At 50.5% G+C, this 20662-nt stretch overlaps 1 long non-coding RNA gene across 1 annotated transcript; it reads right to left on the bottom strand.

The window, feature by feature from the left end:
* Positions 1-1877: 1877 nt before the first annotated feature.
* On the bottom strand, positions 1878-17968 carry LOC123570338 (uncharacterized). The gene is made up of 3 exons (XR_006694457.2): positions 17847-17968; positions 17376-17482; positions 1878-2592 (listed from the first exon to the last, which is right to left on the bottom strand). It is a non-coding gene; the product is annotated as an uncharacterized lncRNA (long non-coding RNA).
* Between the last annotated feature and the right edge of the window lie 2694 nt (positions 17969-20662).

Genomic DNA, 20662 nt, shown 5'->3' with positions numbered 1-20662 from the left:
TTAAGTACAAAAAGGTGAAATGGATTAGCCAAGGCCACACAGCTAGTAAGTACCATGCTAGATTTGACCCCAGGCATTGGGACTACAAAGCCTGTGCTTTTAAACTTTACACAATGCTTCATCCTTACCCCATTCAGTCTTTTTCTTTTTTTTTTTTTTTTGAGTTGGAGTCTCACTCTGTCACCCAGGCTGGAGTACAGTGGCACGATCTCGGCTCACTGCAACCTCTGCCTCCTGGCTTCAAGCGACTCTCATGCCTCAGCTTCCTGAGTAGCTAAGATTACAGGTGTGCACCACCAGTCCTGGCTAATTTTTTAATTTTTAGTAGAGACGGGGTTTCACCACGTTGGCCAGGCTGTTCTTGAACTCCTGACCTCAGGTGATCTGCCCGCATCAGCCTCCCAAAGTACTGGGATTAAAGGCGTGAGCCACCGCACCCTGCCTCATTCAGTCTTCCATTCACTCATCCTAAAACTCATTACTGACTCACTACTATGTGCCAGGCACTGTCCTAGGTGCAGCTTATTCATTGGTTAACAAAACAGATAAATCCCTCCTTAGGTGGGGCTTCTATTCTAGTGAGGGAAGTCAGGCAAGAAAACATAGCAAGAAAGTAAATTATAAAACATCTTAGAGAAAAGAGAAATGCTATGGAGAAAGACAATGCAAGACAGGGCACGTAGGGACTGCAGGTGTGTAGACCAAGAACTGGAGGAGAGAGCAGTGCAGATAACTGGGATGTGTCCCAGAGGAAGGGCACATCTGATGCAAAAGTTCTGAGCAGGGGACATAGCTGGAGTGTTCAGGGAGCAGAGGGGCCAGCATGGCTGGAGAGGAGTGAGTGAGCAAAAGAGGGAGCAATGGGAGAGGAGATCGAAGAAGTGATGGGGTACAAGATTGGGTAGATAGTCATGAGGACCCAATTTCTGATCGAAATCAGATGGGAGTCTTGGAGGAATTCATGCAGAGGCTGACAGGATTTGACATTCCTCCCTTTTAGCATGTTATTATAAAAATATAAAAACATAAGGAAATAAAAATAATTGTGCAGTGAATGCCTATGTACCCATTCTCTACATTCATCCATCCCATTCATCCATGAACCCATCCATCCACACATCCATCCATCCATCCATTCACCCATCCATCCATCATCCATTCATCCATTCACCCATTTATCCATCAGCCATCCATCTATACATCCATCCATAATCCATCCACTTATTCATCCATTCATCCACCCATCCATCCACTCATCCATCCATCGTCCATCCATCCATCTATTCACTCATTCAACCATTCACCTATCCATCCATCCACCCATTCATCCATCATCCATTTGCCTATCCATCCATCATCCACCCATCTATGCATCCATCCATTTATCCACCCATTTATCCATCCATTCATCCATCCATCCATCCATCCATCCACCCATTCATCCATCATCCATTATGTATTCATTCATCCATCATCCATTCATCTATCCATCTATCCATTCACCCATCCATCCATTCATTCATTTATCCATTTGTCCATCTGTCCATCCATCCATTCATCCATCCATCATCCATCCATCATCCATCCATCCACTCACCCATCCACCCATCCAACCATTCACCCATCCATTCATCCATCATCCATCCATTCATCCATCGTTGATTCATCCATCATCCATCTTTATAAAATTAATACACTTTATTTTTTAGAGAAGTTTTAGGTTCATAGCAAAATTGAACAGAAAGCACAGAGAGTTCTCGTATATTCATCTTTCTCTATGCAACTTGCAATTATCAAAGTAACTTGCAAATATCAGCTCACTTCACTCCTAAACACTTCAACATGCCTAACATTTTTTTCGTTGGCTTTTTAAAAACTTTTTTTCTTTTTTGCTTGATGTTTTATTAGCATGCATAACATAACAAAATATAAAATATTTAAGCTTCTCGCCATGAGTAAAATTAAAATGCAGGGAAATGCCACATTTCCCATGTTACCATTTGATAAATTTTGACAAAGACATACACCTGAATAGCACAAACTCCCCTCCTCTGATGTAACAGATTCTCCCTGGCTTCTGTGTAAATAGTCTAGTGGGGAGTGTGGCAAAAGTACCCACAAGCCCACCTGGTTTGCTTTTTTACATAAACTTTTTTGTTTAGAAACATTTAAGACATGATAGTAGAGCTGCAGTGAATGACAGTAGAGTTGCTATAGACCCCTCACCCAACTTCCCCAAACGCTCTCGTCTCCCATTACCGTGGCACATCTGTCAGAACCAAGAAACAAACACTAGTACAGCACAAATGTCACTTTACTCAGATGTCGCGCATGTCCTTGTTCCGTTCAGGATCCCACCAGGATGCCACATGGCGTCTCACCGTCATGCCTCCTTAATCTCTTACTGTCTGCCACTGTTTCTCAGACTTGCCTCATTTTGAGGACTTTGACATTTTGAGCAGTCCTGGCAAAGCAGACCACAGAAGTGTGCTGTCCCAGGGATCTGGGGCTGCACGTCTGAGATCCAGATGTTGGTAGGGCCACACCACCTCTGAAGCCTGTAGGGCAGGGGTGTCCAAACTTGTGGCTTCCCTGGGTCACATTGGAAGAAGAATTGTCTCAGGTCACACATAAAATACACTAACAGCTGATGAACTAATAAATAAATGAATAAATAAGTAACAAAAACGCAAAATAAAACCTCTTTTTTTTTTTTTTTTGAGACAGAGTCTCGCTTTGTTGCCCAGGCTGGAGTGCAGTGGCGTGATCCCGGCTCACTGTAACCTCCAACCCCCGGGCTCAAGCGATTCTCCTGCCTCAACTTCCCGTGTAGCTGGGATGACAGCTACACACACAAAATGTCCCTCTGGGCCAGGCGTGGTAGCTCACACCTGTAATCCCAGCACTTTGGGAGGCTGAGTTGGGTGGATTGCTTGAGGCCAGGAGTTTGAGACCACCTGGGCAACATAGCAAGACCCCACGTCTACTAAAAAAAATTTAAGAATTAAAAATTAGCCAGGCCTGGGGGCATACACCTGTAATTCCAGCTATTTCGTAGGCTGAGGGGGAAGGATCGCTTGAACCCGGGAGTTAGAGAACCATTCTGGGCAACATAGTGAGACCCTATCTCTTCAAAATAACATTGTTTTAATTGAGATGGAGTTTCACTCTTGTTGCCCAGGCTGCAGTGCTGATCTCAGCTCACTGCAACCTCCGCCTCCCGGGTTCAAGTGATTCCCCTGCATCAGCCTCATAAGTAGCTGGGATCACAGGTGCCCGCCACCACGTGCAGCTTTTATATTTTTAGTACAGACGGGGTTTCACCATGTTAACCAGGCTGGTTTTGAACTCTTGACTTCAGGCGATCTACCCGCCTTGGCCTCCCAAACTGCTCGGATTACAGGCACGAGCCACTGTGCCCAGCCAACAAAAGTTTTTTAATATGAAAAAAAAAAAAAAAAAACCCTTCTGTTCGCCTCCTATCAGGAGGTACGTGTTCTCGTCTTCTCACCCATGCTGCTAGTAACCCTAGTCACCTGGCCAGCTCTCCCCACGGTACGTGACCCCACTTCCTTCCCCTTTCCAAACTCTAGTCTTTGTAAACAAGCCACTAAGTGCAGCCCAGGGGGAATTTGGGCTGTGGGGGGGGGATTAAGCTCCCTTCTTCAGGATGGGGGAGTAGATTTAGATTTGATAGTTCTTAAGAATACGGCTGGGTGCGGTGGCTCATGCCTGTAATCCCAGCACTTTGGGAGGCCGAGGCGGGCGGATCACAAGGTCAGGAGTTCAAGGCCAGCCTGGCCAATATGGTGAAACCCCGTCTCTACTAAAAACATAAAAAATTATCCGGACGTAGGGGTGGGCGCCTGTAGTCCCAGCTACTCGGGAGGCTGAGGCAGGAGAATCGCTTGAACCCAGGAGGCAGAGGTTGCAGTGAGCAGAGATCGTACCACTGCACTCCAGCTTGGGGGATAGAGCAAGACTCTGTCTCAAAAAAAAAAAAAAAAAATTCTTCTATAAGAGAGATGTGTTATTTCACCTTTCCCTGCTAACTCACTCATCTGTTTCTTTCTTTCTTTTCCTTCCTTCCTTCCTTCCTTTTTCTTTCGTTCGTTCTTTCTTTTCTGCAGAGTCTTGCTCTGTCTCCCAGGCTGGAGTGCAGTGGCGCGATCTCGGCTTACTGCAACCTCTGCCTCCTGGGCTCAAGTGATTCTCTTGCTTCAGCTTCCCGAGTAGCTGGGATTACAGGCGCCCGCCACCACGCCCAGCTAATTTTTGTACTTTTAGTAGAGACGGGGGTCTCACTACGTTGGTCAGGATGATCTGGAACTCCTGACCTCAGGTGAGCCTCCCGGCTCAGTCTCTCAAAGTGCTGGGATTACAGGTGTGAGCCAATATGCCCGGCCTCATCCGCATATTTGTTTGTATCAGTGTGGACTCACAGATACTTATTCGATAATGTGTATTCTGGTCCAATTCCATATGACTTGCTTCCTTGACGCCCACCTCTTTCCACGTCAGGTGCTATCAACAAAACACAGATTGGTGCCCAAGGGGAGCCTGGAGGTGCCACCGCAGCGAGGGCACTTGGGGCTTCTGGGTGGGAGGAAGCTTCATACCAACGAGGCTGGAGCTGACCTGCCAAGTGTGAACCACTCTCCACGGGGACCCCTGCCTGTGTGACCCCAGCCTGCGTGACCCCAGCCTGTGTGACCCCAGCCTGCGTGACCCCAGCCTGTGTGACCCCAGCCTGCGTGACCCCTGCCTGTGTGACCCCTGCCTGCGTGACCCCAGCCTGTGTGACCCCTGCCTGTGTGACCCCAGCCTGTGTGACCCCTGCCTGTGTGACCCCAGCCTGTGTGACCCCAGCGTCCAGCCCTCCTTCCCGGACGCCTCCCCCTGCCAGGCTCCCGGCCTCCCTGGGGCAAGCGGGTTGGAGGCCAAGACTGGGCGCCTCCCCCAGCCCCTTTATCTCACCACGCCCAGCCCTGAGCCTGGCACAGACCTGGCTCCATAAATATTTGCTGCCGTTCGCCCCACTGCTCCCGGCTCCCAACCCAGGCTCCTCCCGCCGCTGGGCCTTCGTCCAGGCTGGGCCCTCCCCAGGCATCAGCTCTCTGGGCTCAGGGAGGGAGGGGGCAGTCATGGAAGCAGATGAGGAACCAGGGAGAGGAGAGGGACCCACCCAAGGTCACACACCGTAGGAGGGAGAGAGAGACAGAGGGGGAAGAGAGAGACAGAGGGGGAAGAGAGAGACAGAGGGGGAAGAGAGAGACAGAGGGGGAAGAGAGAGACAGAGGGGGAAGAGAGGGGGAGACAGAGAGGGCAGTGAGGGGGAGAAAGAGGGGGCAGTGAGGGGAGATAGAGGGGGCAGTAAGGGGAGATAGAGGGGGCAGTGAGGGGAGATAGAGGGGGCAGAGAGAGAGAGACTGAGGGGGGAGAGAGGGGGAGACAGAGGGGGCAGAGAGGGGAGATAGAGGGGGCAGTGAGGGGAGATAGAGGGGGCAGTGAGGGGAGATAGAGGGGGCAGTGAGGGGAGATAGAGGGGGCAGTGAGGGGGAGAAAGAGGGGGCAGTGAGGGGAGAAAGAGGGGGCAGAGAGGGGAGATAGAGGGGGCAGTGAGGGGAGATAGAGGGGGCAGTGAGGGGAGACAGAGAGGGCAGTGAGGGGAGATAGAGGGGGCAGTGAGGGGAGACAGAGAGGGCAGTGAGGGGGAGAAAGAGGGGGCAGTGAGGGGAGATAGAGGGGGCAGTGAGGGGAGATAGAGGGGGCAGTGAGGGGAGATAGAGGGGGCAGTGAGGGGAGATAGAGGGGGCAGAGAGGGGAGATAGAGGGGGCAGTGAGGGGAGATAGAGGGGGCAGTGAGGGGAGATAGAGGGGGCAGTGAGGGGAGATAGAGGGGGCAGTGAGGGGAGAAAGAGGGGGCAGTGAGGGGAGATAGAGGGGGCAGTGAGGGGGAGAAAGAGGGGGCAGTGAGGGGAGATAGAGGGGGCAGAGAGGGGAGATAGAGGGGGCAGAGAGAGAGAGACTGAGGGGGGAGAGAGGGGGAGACAGAGGGGGCAGAGAGGGGAGATAGAGGGGGCAGAGAGGGGAGATAGAGGGGGGAGAGAGGGGGAGACAGAGGGGGCAGAGAGGGGAGATAGAGGGGGCAGAGAGAGAGAGACTGAGGGGGGAGAGAGGGGGAGACAGAGGGGGCAGAGAGGGGAGATAGAGGGGGCAGTGAGGGGAGATAGAGGGGGCAGTGAGGGGAGATAGAGGGGGCAGTGAGGGGAGATAGAGGGGGCAGTGAGGGGGAGAAAGAGGGGGCAGTGAGGGGAGAAAGAGGGGGCAGAGAGGGGAGATAGAGGGGGCAGTGAGGGGAGATAGAGGGGGCAGTGAGGGGAGACAGAGAGGGCAGTGAGGGGAGATAGAGGGGGCAGTGAGGGGAGACAGAGAGGGCAGTGAGGGGGAGAAAGAGGGGGCAGTGAGGGGAGATAGAGGGGGCAGTGAGGGGAGATAGAGGGGGCAGTGAGGGGAGATAGAGGGGGCAGTGAGGGGAGATAGAGGGGGCAGAGAGGGGAGATAGAGGGGGCAGTGAGGGGAGATAGAGGGGGCAGTGAGGGGAGATAGAGGGGGCAGTGAGGGGAGATAGAGGGGGCAGTGAGGGGAGAAAGAGGGGGCAGTGAGGGGAGATAGAGGGGGCAGTGAGGGGGAGAAAGAGGGGGCAGTGAGGGGAGATAGAGGGGGCAGAGAGGGGAGATAGAGGGGGCAGAGAGAGAGAGACTGAGGGGGGAGAGAGGGGGAGACAGAGGGGGCAGAGAGGGGAGATAGAGGGGGCAGAGAGGGGAGATAGAGGGGGGAGAGAGGGGGAGACAGAGGGGGCAGAGAGGGGAGATAGAGGGGGCAGTGAGGGAGAGACAGGGGGCAGAGAGGGAGAGAGAGAGAGGCAGAAACACCCAGAGAGACAGTGGGAGGAGGGAGAGAAAGGCGGGGAGAGACAGAGAGATGGGAAGAGAGACAGACAGAGGAGATAGAGAGGGAGAGAGAGAGACAGAGAGAGAGGGAGAGCGAGCCCTGGGCAGACAGAGACCCGGAGCGCGGGAGCGAGGCAGTTGGGTGGCCTCCAGCCTTCCGACAGTGGGATAATAACCCCACTGCTATTTATTATCTCACCCGCTCACCAGTGCCAGCCACTCCACACACATCATTCACTCCTTTAATCTCCACCACTCTGTCGGTTCCCAGCACAGGCCACGCGCTCTCCTCTTCGGCCTCTCACGGACAACTCTCTTTGCCTGGGATGACCTCCCGCCCTTGGTTTCAGGCCTCCCTTTACATACACCCCCACGACCTTCCCAACTCCTCCCAGAACCAGCTCTCTCTCTATCAGTCCCTGCTGTGGGCACCATTCTAAGAGGGTCCTCAAGACCCCTGTTCCCCAGGTACTCACATACCCACTCCCAGCCCTTCAGTCAGATGCTGCTCTAGGTGCAGAGTTACCTCAGGTAGAATTAACGTTCCAAGTTCAGGTGGGGCGCGGTGGCTCAGGCCTGGAATCCCAGCGCTTTGGGAGGCCAAGGCGGGGAGGTCGCTTGAGGTCAGGAGTTTGAGACCAGCCTGGCCAACATGGTGAAACCCCATCTCTACTAAAAATACAAAAATTAGCCGGGCCTGGTGGCGGCGCCTGTAGTCCCAGCTACTCAGGAGGCTGAGGCAAGAGAATCGCTTGAACCTGGGAGGCGGAGGTTGCAGTGAGCCAAGATCGCACCACCGCACTCCAGCCTGGGCGACAGAATGAGACTTTACCTCGGGGGGAAAAAAAAAAAAGGTTCCAAGCTCAGGCCTGGAATCCCAGTGCTTTGGGAGGCCAAGACAATAGGATCGCTTGAGCCTAGAGTTTGAGATCAGCCTAGGCAACAAAGTGAGACTCTGCCATCTCTAAATAATAATAATAATAATAATAATAATAATAATAAATAAGATTCCAAATCGGCTGACTTGAAAATAGGGAGACGCTCTTCGGTGGGCCTGGCCTAATCAGGTGACCCCTTAAAAGGAATGAGCCTCTTCCTGAAGCACCTGTGAGGCATAATTCATCACTGCTGGTTTCGCAGGTGGCGAAGGCCATGTGGCAAGCAACACAGTCAGCGGATTCCAGCCACAGCCAGCCAGGGCGTGGGAACCTTCGTCCCACCACCACGGGGCACTGAACCCTGCCATAGCCTGAGGGAGCTTGGAAGACAGTCCCGAGCTCCAGAAAGAACTCAGTCCAGCCAACACCTTGATTTCAGTCTGGTGAGACCCCAGCAGAGCCCCCAGACATGCGGTGCCAGACCCCTGGCCCGCGAAGCTGGGAGTGGATGAATGGGTACTGTTTGAGGCGGCTGGGTTTGTGGTCGTGTGTTTCCCAGTGTGGAGGATGGAAACAGTCTCTCCGTTTTGTTTCCTTCCTGGCACACGCCATCAGCGTAAGTTGGTTTCTTTATCTGTTTAATTCTCTCAAGTCCGTCCGTCCGTGTTCGCTTCCTGGGGCTGCAGCAGCAACGTACCACAAACCGTGTGGCTTAAAACCACAGAAGGCCGGGCGCGGCGGCTCACGCCTGTCATCCCAGCACTTTGGGAGGCCGGGGCAGGTGGATCACCTGAGGTCAGGAGTTCGAGACCAGCCCGGCCAACACAGTAAAACCTCGTCTCTACTAAAACATTAGCCGGGTGTGGTGGTGGGCCTCTGTAATCCCAGCCACTTGGGAGGCTGAGGCAGGAGAATCACTTGACCCCAGGAGGCAGAGGTTGCAGTGAGCCAAGATCGTGCCATTGCACTCCAGTCTGGCCAACGAGTGAAACTTTGTACAAAACAAACAAACAAACAAAAAAAACCCCACCACCAACAACAACAAACCAAACCACAGAAGGATGCTGTCCCAGGGCTCTGGGGGCTGGAAGTTTGAGACCAAGATGTCAGCAGGACCACACTCCGCTGAAGCCCGTATGGGAGGGGTGTCCAAGCTTGCAGCTTCCTTGGGCCACAGTGGAAGAATTGTCTTGGGCCACACATAAAATACATTAACACTTAAAATAACTGATGAACTAATAAGTAAATGCAAAAATGCAAAAAGAAAAATCTCATCATGTTTTAAGAAAGTTTACGAATTTGTGTTAGGCCACATTCAAAACTGTCCCAGGCCGCATGTGGCCTGAGGGCTGCAGGTTGAACAGCCTTGCCGTGGGGGTGCTTCCTTGCTTCTCCCTAGCATCCAATGGTTGCCAGCAATCTGTCTATTTGTTTGTTTGAGACAGGGTCTAGCTCTGTCGCCCAGGCTGGAGTGCAGCGGTGCGATCTTGGCTCATTGCAACCTCAACCTCCTGGGCTCAAGCGATCCTCCCACCTTAGCCTCCCGAGTAGCTGGGATTACAGGCAAGTACCGCCATGCCCGGCTAATTTTTTGATGTTTTATAGAGATGGGGTCTCACTATGTTGCCCAGGGTGTCACCAACCACCCTTGGCATCCCTTGGCCTGTGGCTGCACCACCTCAGCCTCAGCCTTCATCAACACAGGCATCTTCCCTATGTGGGAATCTGTGTCCAAATTTCCCCTGTGTATATATGAACAGCAGTCATACTAGAGTAGGATTCCTCCTCTCCAGGACGGCCTCATATTAACTAATTTCATCAAAACAACCTGATTTCCAAATAAGGCCACATTCTGTCGTACTGAGGGTTAGGACTTCAACATATATATATATTCCAGAGACAGAATCTCACTCTGTTGCCCAGGCTGGAGTGCAGTGATGCAATCATAGCTCACTACAGCCTCAAACTTCTGGGCTCAAGCAATCCTCCCACCTTAGCCTCCCAAATAACTGGGACTAAAGGCAAGGACCACCATACCCAGCTAATTTTTAAATTTTTTTTAGTAGAGACAATGTCTCACTATGTTGCTCAGGCTGGTCTTGAACTCCTGGATTCAAGCAGTCCTCCAACCTTGGCCTCCCAAAGTTCTGGGGTCACAGGCATGAGCCACCATACCTGGCCCTAAGTCTTTTATATGTAGCAGTGCGAGGCTTCTGAAAATTCCCCCAATGATCCCTCCCTCCCAGTGCTCACACTTTTAAGTAATCCCCTTCCTCTAAATATGAACTGGACATAGTGACTTTTAATGGAATAGGGGAAAAGTGACAGGATGTCACTCTCAAGATTAGGTTACAAAATACTGTGATTCCTGTCTTGTTTCTCTCTCTCTTCCCACCCTCACCCCCACTTTCTCTTTTTGGCTTGGCTTCCGGTCTTTGATGGGGCCAGCCGCCATGCTGGCAACTGCCCTGTAGAGCAGCCCATGGGGTAAGGAACTGAGGGTGCTCTCTATCCAACAGCCTGCAAGCAACAGAGACCCTCAGTCCAATAGCCTGTGAGAAACCAACTCTAGCCAAGACAGGAGTGAGTCTGGAAGCAGATCTTTCCAGTTGAGCCTTCGGATGAGACCTCAGCCTAGCTGATGCCTTGATGGCAGGCTCATGAAAGTCCCTGAAACAGAGGACCCAGCTGAGCTGGGTCCAGCCTCCTGACCCAGAGAAATGATGAGAAATGGGTGTTGTTTTGAGTAGCTAAGTTTCGAGGGTAACTTCAGCAGTAGAAACTAATCCACATGTATTAACCCATTCAATTTCTGTAACAAGCCTAGGTGATATATACTGTTATTATCCCCATTTTACAGATGAGGAAATGGAGGCACAGAGAGGCAGAGATGTTTGTCCAAGGCCCGTAAGTAGCAGGGATGGGGGGTAAAGCCAGATAGCCTGGCTCTAGAGTTTATACTTTTAGCCACCCCACTATTGTTGTTTCATTGTTAAATAATAATAACTGGCAGTCAGGTGTGCTGGCTCACACCTGTAATACCAGCATTTTGTGAGGAAAAGGCAGGAGGATTGCTTGAGCCTAGGAGTTTGAGATCTGGTGAGACTGCATCTCTGAAAAAAGAAAGAGGAAAGAAAGAAAAAAAGAAAAAAGGAAGGAAGGAAGGAAGGGAAAGAAAGAAAGACAGAAAGAGAGAGAGAGAGAGAAAGAAAGAAAGGAAAGAAAGAAAGAAATGTAGCCATGTGTGGTTGGTGGTGGTATTCACCTGTAGTCCCAGCTACTTTGGGAGACTGAGGTGGGAGGATTACTTGAACCCCCGAGGTCGAAGCTGCAGTGAGCTATAATTGCACCACTAAACATCTGCTGCTGCTGTTACCACTAAGTTTTTTTGTTTGTTTGTTTTGCTTGTTTGTTTTTTTTTTTGTGTGAGACAGAGACACACTCTGTCGCCCAGGCTGGAGTGCAGTGGCGCGATCTCGGCTCACTGCAAGCTCCACCTCCCGGGTTCACGCCATTCTCCTGCCTCAGCCTCCGGAGTAGCTGGGACCCCAGGCACCTGCCACCACGCCCAGCTAATGTTTTTTGTATTTTTAGTAGAGAGTATTTTAGTTTCACTGTGTTAGCCAGGATGGTCTCGATCTCCTGACCTCGTGATCCGCCTGCCTCAGCCTCCCAAAGTGCTGGGATTACAGGTGTGAGCCACCGCGCCCAGCCCTGTTACCACTAAGTTTTAAATATACACACATATATGTATAGGAATATAGGTTTACATGTACATAAAATTGAAATATATTCTTCTTTTAAGTCTCTAATTGTTCTAAACCGAAAAATAATAAAAGACGTGGATGACAAATGATAACTGAAAATTGTTTTGTTATATATAGGAGAGATTCTTATGAAACTAAACTAAACATATTCTTTTTTTTTTTTGAGATGGAGTTTCACTCTTGTTGGAGTGCAATGGTGCAATCTTGGCTCACTGCAACCTCCGCCTCCTGGGTTCAAGCGATTCTCCTGCCTCAGCCTCCTGAGTAGCTGGGATTACAGGTGTGCACCATCACGCCTGGCTAATTTTTTCTATTTTTAGTAGAGACGGGGTTTCTCAATGTTGATCAGGCTGGTCTCGAACTCCCGACCTCAGGTGATCCACCTGCCTTGCCCTCACAAAGTGCTGGGATTACAGGTATGAGCCACTGCACCCAGTCGAAACTAAACATATTCTTAAAACACAATGCAGGCTGGACACAGTGGCTCACGCCTGTAATCCCAGCACTTCGAGAGGCCAAGGCAGGTGGATCACCCGAGGTCGAGAGTTGGAGACCAGCCTGGCCAACATAGCAAAACCATCTCTACTAAAAATACAAAAATTAGCCAGGTGTGGTGGCGTGTGCTGCAATCCCAGCTACTTGGGAGGCTGAGGCAGGAGAATCGCTTGAATCCAGAAGGCAGAGGCTGCAGTGACCTGAGACTATGCCACTGTACTCCAGCCTGGGTGACAGAGCAAGACTCTGTGTCAAAAAATATATAAATAAATACATAAACTGGAATTCAGCAATCACTGTTACTGACATTTACTCAAATGAGTTGAAAACTTAGTTCCACACAAACCCCACATGTGAATGTCTACAGCAACTTTATTCATAATTGCTAAAACTTGAAAGTAACCAACCGGGTGCAGTGGCTCACGCGTGTAATTCCAGCACTTTGGGAGTCCAAGATGGGCAGATCACGAGGCCAGGAGTTCGAGACCAGCCTGGCCAACATGGTGAAACTCCATCTCTACTAAAAATACAAAAATTAACCGGGCATAGTGGTGCATGGCTGTAATCCCAGCTACTCGGGAGGCTGAGGCAGGAGAATCGCTTGAATCTGGGAGGTGGAGGTTGCAGTGAGCCGAGATCGTACCACTGCACTCCAGCCTGGGCGACAGAGCGAGACTCCGTATCAAAAAAAAAAAAAGAAAGTAACCAAGATGTCCTTCAATACATGAATGGATAAGCCATGGTCCATCCACACAATGGAATATTATTAAGCAATGAAAATATACGAGATGGCCGGGCGCGGTGGCTCACGCCTGTAATCCCAGCACTTTGGGAGGCCGAGGCGGGCGGATCACAAGGTCAGGAGATCGAGACCACGGTGAAACCCCGTCTCTACTAAAAAACAAAAAAAAAATACAAAAAAATTAGCCGGGCGCGGTTGTGGGCGCCTGTAGTCCCAGCTACTCGGGAGGCTGAGGCAGGAGAATGGCGTGAACCCGGGAAGCGGAGCTTGCAGTGAGCCAAGATCGCGCCACTGCACTCCAGCCTGGGCGACAGAGCGAGACTCCGTCTCAAAAAAAAAAAAAAAAAAAAAAAAAGAAAATATATGAGATGACAATGCAACGTTTTACTGAAAAAAAAAAAAAAAAAAAAAAAAAAAAAAAGAGCTACCGAGCTGTAAAAAGACACGGCGAGAACTTAAACGCATGTTTCTAAGTGAAAGAAGCTAATCCGGAAAGCCTGCACCCTGTTCGATTCCAACAATATGAGGTTCTGGAAAAGAAAACCACAGAGAGAGAAAAAAGATCAGTGGTTGGTGGGAGCTAGGAGGGAGAGAGGGATGAGGAGGTGGAGCGCAGGAGGTATTTAGGGCAGTAAAACTGTGATATTCTGTGTGATTCTATAGTGATAGGGACGTGTCATTACACATTTGTCTAAAACCACAGGACGTACAACTTCACGAACCAGGAGCGAGTCCTCATGTACACGGCGAACTGTGGGTGACAATGGTGTGTCCCATGCACCACCCTGGTAGGGATGTTGGTAGCAGCAGAGGCTGTTGGGGAGGGGCAGGGAGTAGAGAAGAAAGAACTGTGTACCTTCTGGCCGGGCGCCGTAGCGCACGCCTGTAATCCCAGCACTTTGGGAGGCTGAGGCAGGCAGATCACCTGAGGTCAGGAGTTCGAGACCAGCCTGGCCAACATGACGAAACCCCGTCTCTACTAAAAATACAAAAGTTAGCTGGGCGTGGTGGCGGGCGCCTGTAATCCCAGCTACTTGGGAGGCTGAGGCAGGAGAATCACTTGAACCGGGGAGGCGGAGGCTGCAGTGAGCTGAGATTGTGCCACTGCACTCCAGCTTTTATAAATAAAATTTTATTTTAAATTTTATTTATCTTTTGGAAGCAGGATCTCACTCTGTCACCCAGACTGGAGTGCAGTGGCATGATCAGAGTGCACTACAGCCCTGACCTCCCGGGTTTAAGTGATCTTCCTGCCTTAGCCTCCTGAGTAGCTGGGACTACACAGACATGACACCATGCTCAGCTGGTTTTTTTTTTCCTTTCTTTTTTTTTTTTTTTTTTTTTGTAAAGACAGGCGGATGCTCACTCTGTTGCCCAGGCTGGTCTTGAACTCCTGTGCTCAAACGATCCTCCTGCCTTGGCCTCCCAAAGTGCTGGGATTATAGGTGTGAGCTATCACATCAGGCCTATTTTTAACTTTTAACGTCCCCTCCTGTATAGAAGAACTATTTTCAATAATCGTCATGTAATAATCACCTGCATCTTTTTCTTGACTGCTGGCGGGGGCGGTTCTTCCTTTTTAATTGATAGACTTTATTTTTTAGAGCAGTTTTAGGTTCACAGCAATATTGAGCAGAAGGTACAAAGGTCTTTTTTTTTTGAGACAGAGTTTCTCTGTGTTGCCCAGGCTGGAGTGCAGTGACGCAGTCTGAGCTCACTGCAGCCTCCAGCTCCTGGGCTCAAGTGATTCTCCGGCCTCAGCCTCTCCAATAGCTGGGATTACAGGCACTGTAATCCATGCCTGGCTATAGGCCAAATTTTTTTTTTTTTTTTTTTTTTTTTTTTTTTTTTTTGAGACGGAGTCTCGCTCTGTCACCCAGGCTGGAGTGCAGTGGCCGGATCTCAGCTCACTGCAAGCTCCTCCTCTCGGGTTCACGCCATTCTCCTGCCTCAGCCTCCCGAGTAGCTGGGACTACAGGCATCCACCACTTCACCCGGCTAGTTTTTTTTTTGTATTTTTTAGTAGAGACGGGGTTTCACCGGGTTAGCCAGGATGGTCTCGATCTCCTGACCTCGTGATCCGCCCGTCTCGGCCTCCCAAAGTGCTGGGATTACAGGCTTGAGCCACCGCGCCCGGCCAGGCCAAATATTTTTTTAATAGCATTATTGAGATATATTTCATATACCATAAAATTCGCCATGTAGAGTTTGTGCAACCATCAACACAATCTTTTTTTTTTTGGACAGGGTCTTCTTATTATGTTGCCCAGGCTGGAGTTCACTGGTGTGATCTTGGCTCACTGCAACCTCCACCTCCCAGCTTCACGTGTTTTTCCCACCTCAGCCTCCTGAGTAGCTGGGATTACAGGGGTGCACGATCACACCTGGCTAATTTTTCTTCTTCTTTTTTTTTTTTTGAGATGGAGTCTCACTCTGTTGCCCAGGCTGGAGTGCTGTGGCACAGTCTTGGCTCACTGCAATCTCCGTCTCCCGGATTCAAGCAATTCTCCTGCCTCATGCCCCCAAGTAGCTGGGATTACAGGCACCTGCCACCACGCCTGGCTAATTACTTGTAGTTTTAGTAGAGACGGGGCTTTACCATGTTGGACAGGCCAGTCTCGAACTCCTGACCTCGTGATCCGCCCGCCTCGGCCTCTCTAAGCTCTGGGATTACAGGCGTGAACCACTGCACCCGGCCTAACACAATTTTAAAACATTTTTCATCACCCCCAAAAGAATCATTGTACCTCTTAGCAATAGCCCCCCAGTACTCGCCTCCTGCCCCCCACGCCCTAGGCAGGCACAGATCTGCTTCCTGTCTCTGCAGACCCTCCTGAGGGCTGGAGTTGGCTTTGCTTTGAGGTGTGCCCCAGATGCTGCAGCAATGCTTAAGTCCAGCATGGTAGCAGGTAGGTGTCCAATCGCTATTTATTATTATTATTATTATTTTTTTTTTTTGAGACGGAGTCTCGCTCTGTCACCCAGGCTGGAGTGCAGTGGCCGGATCTCAGCTCACTGCAAGCTCCTCCTCTCGGGTTCACGCCATTCTCCTGCCTCAGCCTCCCGAGTAGCTGGGACTACAGGCATCCACCACTTCACCCGGCTAGTTTTTTTTTTGTATTTTTTAGTAGAGACGGGGTTTCACCGGGTTAGCCAGGATGGTCTCGATCTCCTGACCTCGTGATCCGCCCGTCTCGGCCTCCCAAAGTGCTGGGATTACAGGCTTGAGCCACCGCGCCCGGCCAGGCCAAATATTTTTTTAATAGCATTATTGAGATATATTTCATATACCATAAAATTCGCCATGTAGAGTTTGTGCAACCATCAACACAATCTTTTTTTTTTTGGACAGGGTCTTCTTATTATGTTGCCCAGGCTGGAGTTCACTGGTGTGATCTTGGCTCACTGCAACCTCCACCTCCCAGCTTCACGTGTTTTTCCCACCTCAGCCTCCTGAGTAGCTGGGATTACAGGGGTGCACGATCACACCTGGCTAATTTTTCTTTTTCTTTTTTTTTTTTGAGATGGAGTCTCACTCTGTTGCCCAGGCTGGAGTGCTGTGGCACAGTCTTGGCTCACTGCAATCTCCGTCTCCCGGATTCAAGCAATTCTCCTGCCTCATGCTCCTAAGTAGCTGGGATTACAGGCACCTGCCACCACGCCTGGCTAATTTCTTGTAGTTTTAGTAGAGACGGGGCTTTACCATGTTGGACAGGCCAGTCTCGAACTCCTGACCTCGTGATCCGCCCGCCTCGGCCTCTCTAAGCTCTGGGATTACAGGCGTGAACCACTGCACCCAGCCTAACACAATTTTAAAACATTTTTCATCACCCCCAAAAGAATCATTGTACCCCTTAGCAATAGCCCCCCAGTACTCGCCTCCTGCCCCCCACGCCCTAGGCAGGCACAGATCTGCTTCCTGTCTCTGCAGACCCTCCTGAGGGCTGGAGTTGGCTTTGCTTTGAGGTGTGCCCCAGATGCTGCAGCAATGCTTAAGTCCAGCATGGTAGCAGGTAGGTGTCCAATCGCTATTTATTATTTTTAATTTAATTAAATTAATTAATTTATTTTGAGACAGAGTCTCGCTCTATCACCCAGGCTGGAGTGCAGTTGCATGATCTCGGCTCACTGCAAGCTCCGCCTCCTGGGTTCAAGCGATTCTCCTGCCTCAGCCTCCCAAGCAGCTGGGACTTCATGTGCCCGTCACCACGCCCAGCTAATTTTTGTATCTTTAGTAGAGACGGGTTTTCTCCATGTTGGCCAGGCTGATCTGGAACTCCTGACCTCAGGTGATCCACTCGCCTCAGCCTCCCAAAGTGCTGGGATGACAGGCATGAGCCACCACCCCAGCCCTCAATCATTTTTTAATCAATCTTGTTTCAATTTGAACCCCAGTCACCACTGGCCTGACCTCTCTTGCTACTGTTAATTTACTCATCCGCCAGGTCTCTGAACCCCTTCCTCACCTACCCACTTTCCCGTCAGGATGGCTCAGAGCCACTTCTAGGCCCCTCTCGGTCACCTTTGGGAAGAGGCATACCTTGCTTCGTAACGGCGGCATCCTGGTTCACAGAACCTTCCAGGCACCTCCGGAGCAGGGACAGAGTCTGTCTGTGGTCTCCCAGCACCCAGCCTCAGCTCAGGCCTCTGCATAAAAAGTCCCCAGGAAATGTGTGTTGTGTTTGTATGGAAAGAAAAGAAGTCAGCAACCTTGGCCTACACCCGCCCCTGGCTCCTGGCCCACAAACATGTACGAATAGCAAAGAGGCCGAGGGTGTGCACCGCAGGGTTGATTGGCGTTTGAGTCCCTCCTGCTGCTGATCTATAGCGAGATGATGGGCAGGAGGCTTAGTCTCTGTGAGTCTCACTTTCCTCAACCATGAAGCCGAGCTAATAATAGGACCACCTCCCCGGGGTGCTGTGAAGATTAGCACTGGGGCTGGTAGTATGTTCAGTAAATGCTGGCTACAATTATTGTTAATCACATGGGGTTTTTGAAGTCATTACAAACCTGCCACGTTCGGTCATCCGTCTGTCTCCTCATTCCGTCCGTCTCCTCATTCCATCCACGTTTCCTGAGAACCAGAGAGAGAATCCAGTGTGCTCGGAAATTCCGCGTTCTTCCACGTGCCCGGGTGTTGGGTGAGAAGGGCCAGGTGGAAATAACTTGCAACAGGTGCAGCTCCCGAAGGGCTCAGAGGCCAGGTGGGGGAGTGTGGACTCTATCCCAAGAGCAATAGGGAGCCATGGGAGGCTATTGAGGAGAGGGCCTGGGTAAGAAGTGAATGTTAGAAAGATGGCCAGTGTGGCAGCTCATGCCTGTAATACCAGCATTTTTGGAAGCCGAGGCAGGAGGATCACTTGAGCCCAGGAATTTGAAACTAGCCTGGGCAACATAGTGAGAGCCTGTATCTGCAGAAAATTCTAAAATTAGCTGGGGAGGATGATGCACACCTGTAGTCCCAGCTACTTGGGAGGCTGAGGCAGGAGGATCACTTAAGTATGGGAGGTCAAGGCTGCAGAGAGCTGTGATTGCACCACTGCATTCCAACCTGGGTGATGGAGTGAGACTCTGCCTCAAAAAAGAAACGGAAGGGAGGGAGGGAGGGAGGGAGGGAGGGAGGCAGGGAGGGAGGGAGGGAAGGAGGATAGGACAGGAAAGGAGAAAGAGAGAGAAAAAGAGAGAAGAAAGACAGACAGAAGGAAGGAAGAGAAAGAGAGAAAAGAAAGAAAGAGAAAAGAAAGAAAGAAAGAAAGAGAAAGAAAGAAAGAAAGAAAGAAAGAAAGAAAGAAAGAAAGAAAAAGAAAGAAAGAAAGAAAGAAAGAAGAAAGAAAGAAAGAGAGAGAGAGGGAGGGAGGAAGGAGGAGGGAGGGATGGGGGAGGAGGGAAGGGGAAAGGGGGAAGGAGGGAGGGAGGGAGGGGGGAGAACCGACACACTCGATTCTCCTTATTCATGGTGGTTATCTTCCTTAAAGTAGCTGAGAACACCAAATTGGCAAATACCGAGCCATTACCACTGGGGGAAATACAGGGTTAGATTCCTGCAGGCCGCTGGTTACAACATCTTCATCAAACAACCAATACATAACCTCGCTGACTTTGCCTTTCTGTTTAAAGACATCTTTTACATATATATTGTTGATTCATTGTAATTGAACTCACTGCCAGCAGGAGCACAGCTCATACCTAAACGAAGTTCATCTAACACATGGATTTTCTTTCTTTTTTTTTTTTTTTTTTGTTTTTTTTTTTTTGTTTTTTTGACACGGAGTCTCGCTCTGTAGCCCAGGCTGGAGTGCAGTGGCCCAATCTCGGCTCACTGCAAGCCCTGCCTCCCAGGTTCCAGCAATTCTCCTGCCTCAGCCTCCTGAGTAGTTGGGATAACAGGTGTGCGCCACGACTCCCAGTTAATTTTTGCATTTTTAGTAAAGACGGGGTTTCATCATGTTGGCCAGGCTGGTCTCAAATGCCTGGCCTCAAGTGATCTGCCTGCCTTGGCCTCCCAATAGTGCTGGGATTACAGGCGTGAGCCACCACGCCCGGCCGGATTTTCTACGTGAAGCACTACAGAACGTTCCCAAGCACTGAAGAGAACCCTGTTCAGCACTGAGCTTGGGAACTGAAGTGTAGAATCACCAACAAAAAGCACAAACCTGCAGAATCACCAACAAAAACACAAAAATGTGAAAATCGTGGCACCAACATAAAAAAAAAAAAGATGCTTGTTTGTAGGAGTGGCTGAAATGAAAAGGCGGAGCGTCGCTTTCCTCAGCCTCAGCTGGGGATGTGTGGATTGGCAACTCACGTTTTTCACAGCTCTGGGCACACCTGCAAAAGTCATCTTTTTTGTTCGTTGCTGTTGTTGTTCTTTCCTCCCTTATTATTTTTTTGTTCCACCTTGACAAATAAAGAATGTATACAATTGTTGTGTACAACAAGATTTTTCTTTTTCTTTTTCTTTTTCTTTTTTTTTTTTTTTTTTTTTTTGAGACGGAGTCTCGCTCTGTCGCCCAGGCTGGAGTGCTGTGGCCGGATCTCAGCTCACTGCAAGCTCCTCCTCCCGGGTTTACGCCATTCTCCTGCCTCAGCCTCCCCAGTAGCTGGGACTACAGGCGCCCGCCACCTCGCCCGGCTAGTTTTTTGTATTTTTTAGTAGAGACGGGGTTTCACCGGGTTAGCCAGGATGGTCTCGATCTCCTGACCTTGTGATCCGCCCATCTCGGCCTCCCAAAGTGCTGGGATTACAGGCTTGAGCCACCGCGCCCGGCCTTTTTTTTTTTTTTTGAGACGGAGTCTCGCTCTGTCGCCCAGGCTGGAGTGCAGCGGCGCGATCTCGGCTCACTGCAAGCTCCGCCTCCCGGGTTCAAGCGATCCTCCTGCCTCAGCCTCCCGAGTAGCTGGGATTACAGGTGCCCACCACCACGCCCGGCTAATTTTTTGTATTTTTAGTAGAGACGGGGTTTCACCATGTTAGCCAGGATGGTCTCGATCTCCTGACCTTGTGACTGGCCTGCCACAGCCTCCCAAAGTGCTGGGATTACAGGCGTGAGACACCGCGCCCGGCCGTTTTTTGTTTTGTTTTGTTTTGATGTAGTCTCCATCTGTAGCCCAGGCTGGAGTGCAGTGGCGTGATCTCGGCTCACTGCAAGCTCCCAGCCTTTTCTATTGTTTTTAAAGACAGGGTTGGCCGGGCGCGGTGGCTCAAGCCTGTAATCCCAGCACTTTGGGAGGCCGAGACGGGCGAATCACGAGGTCAGGAGATCGAGACCATCCTGGCTAACACGGTGAAACCCCGTCTCTACTAAAAAATACAAAAAAAAACTAGC

Source organism: Macaca fascicularis, chromosome 19 (genome assembly GCF_037993035.2).
Source record: "Macaca fascicularis isolate 582-1 chromosome 19, T2T-MFA8v1.1".
NCBI classification, from domain to species: Eukaryota; Metazoa; Chordata; class Mammalia; order Primates; family Cercopithecidae; genus Macaca; species Macaca fascicularis.
Note: the sequence above shows the minus strand (reverse complement) of the source record. Positions and strands in the feature narration are given on the sequence as shown.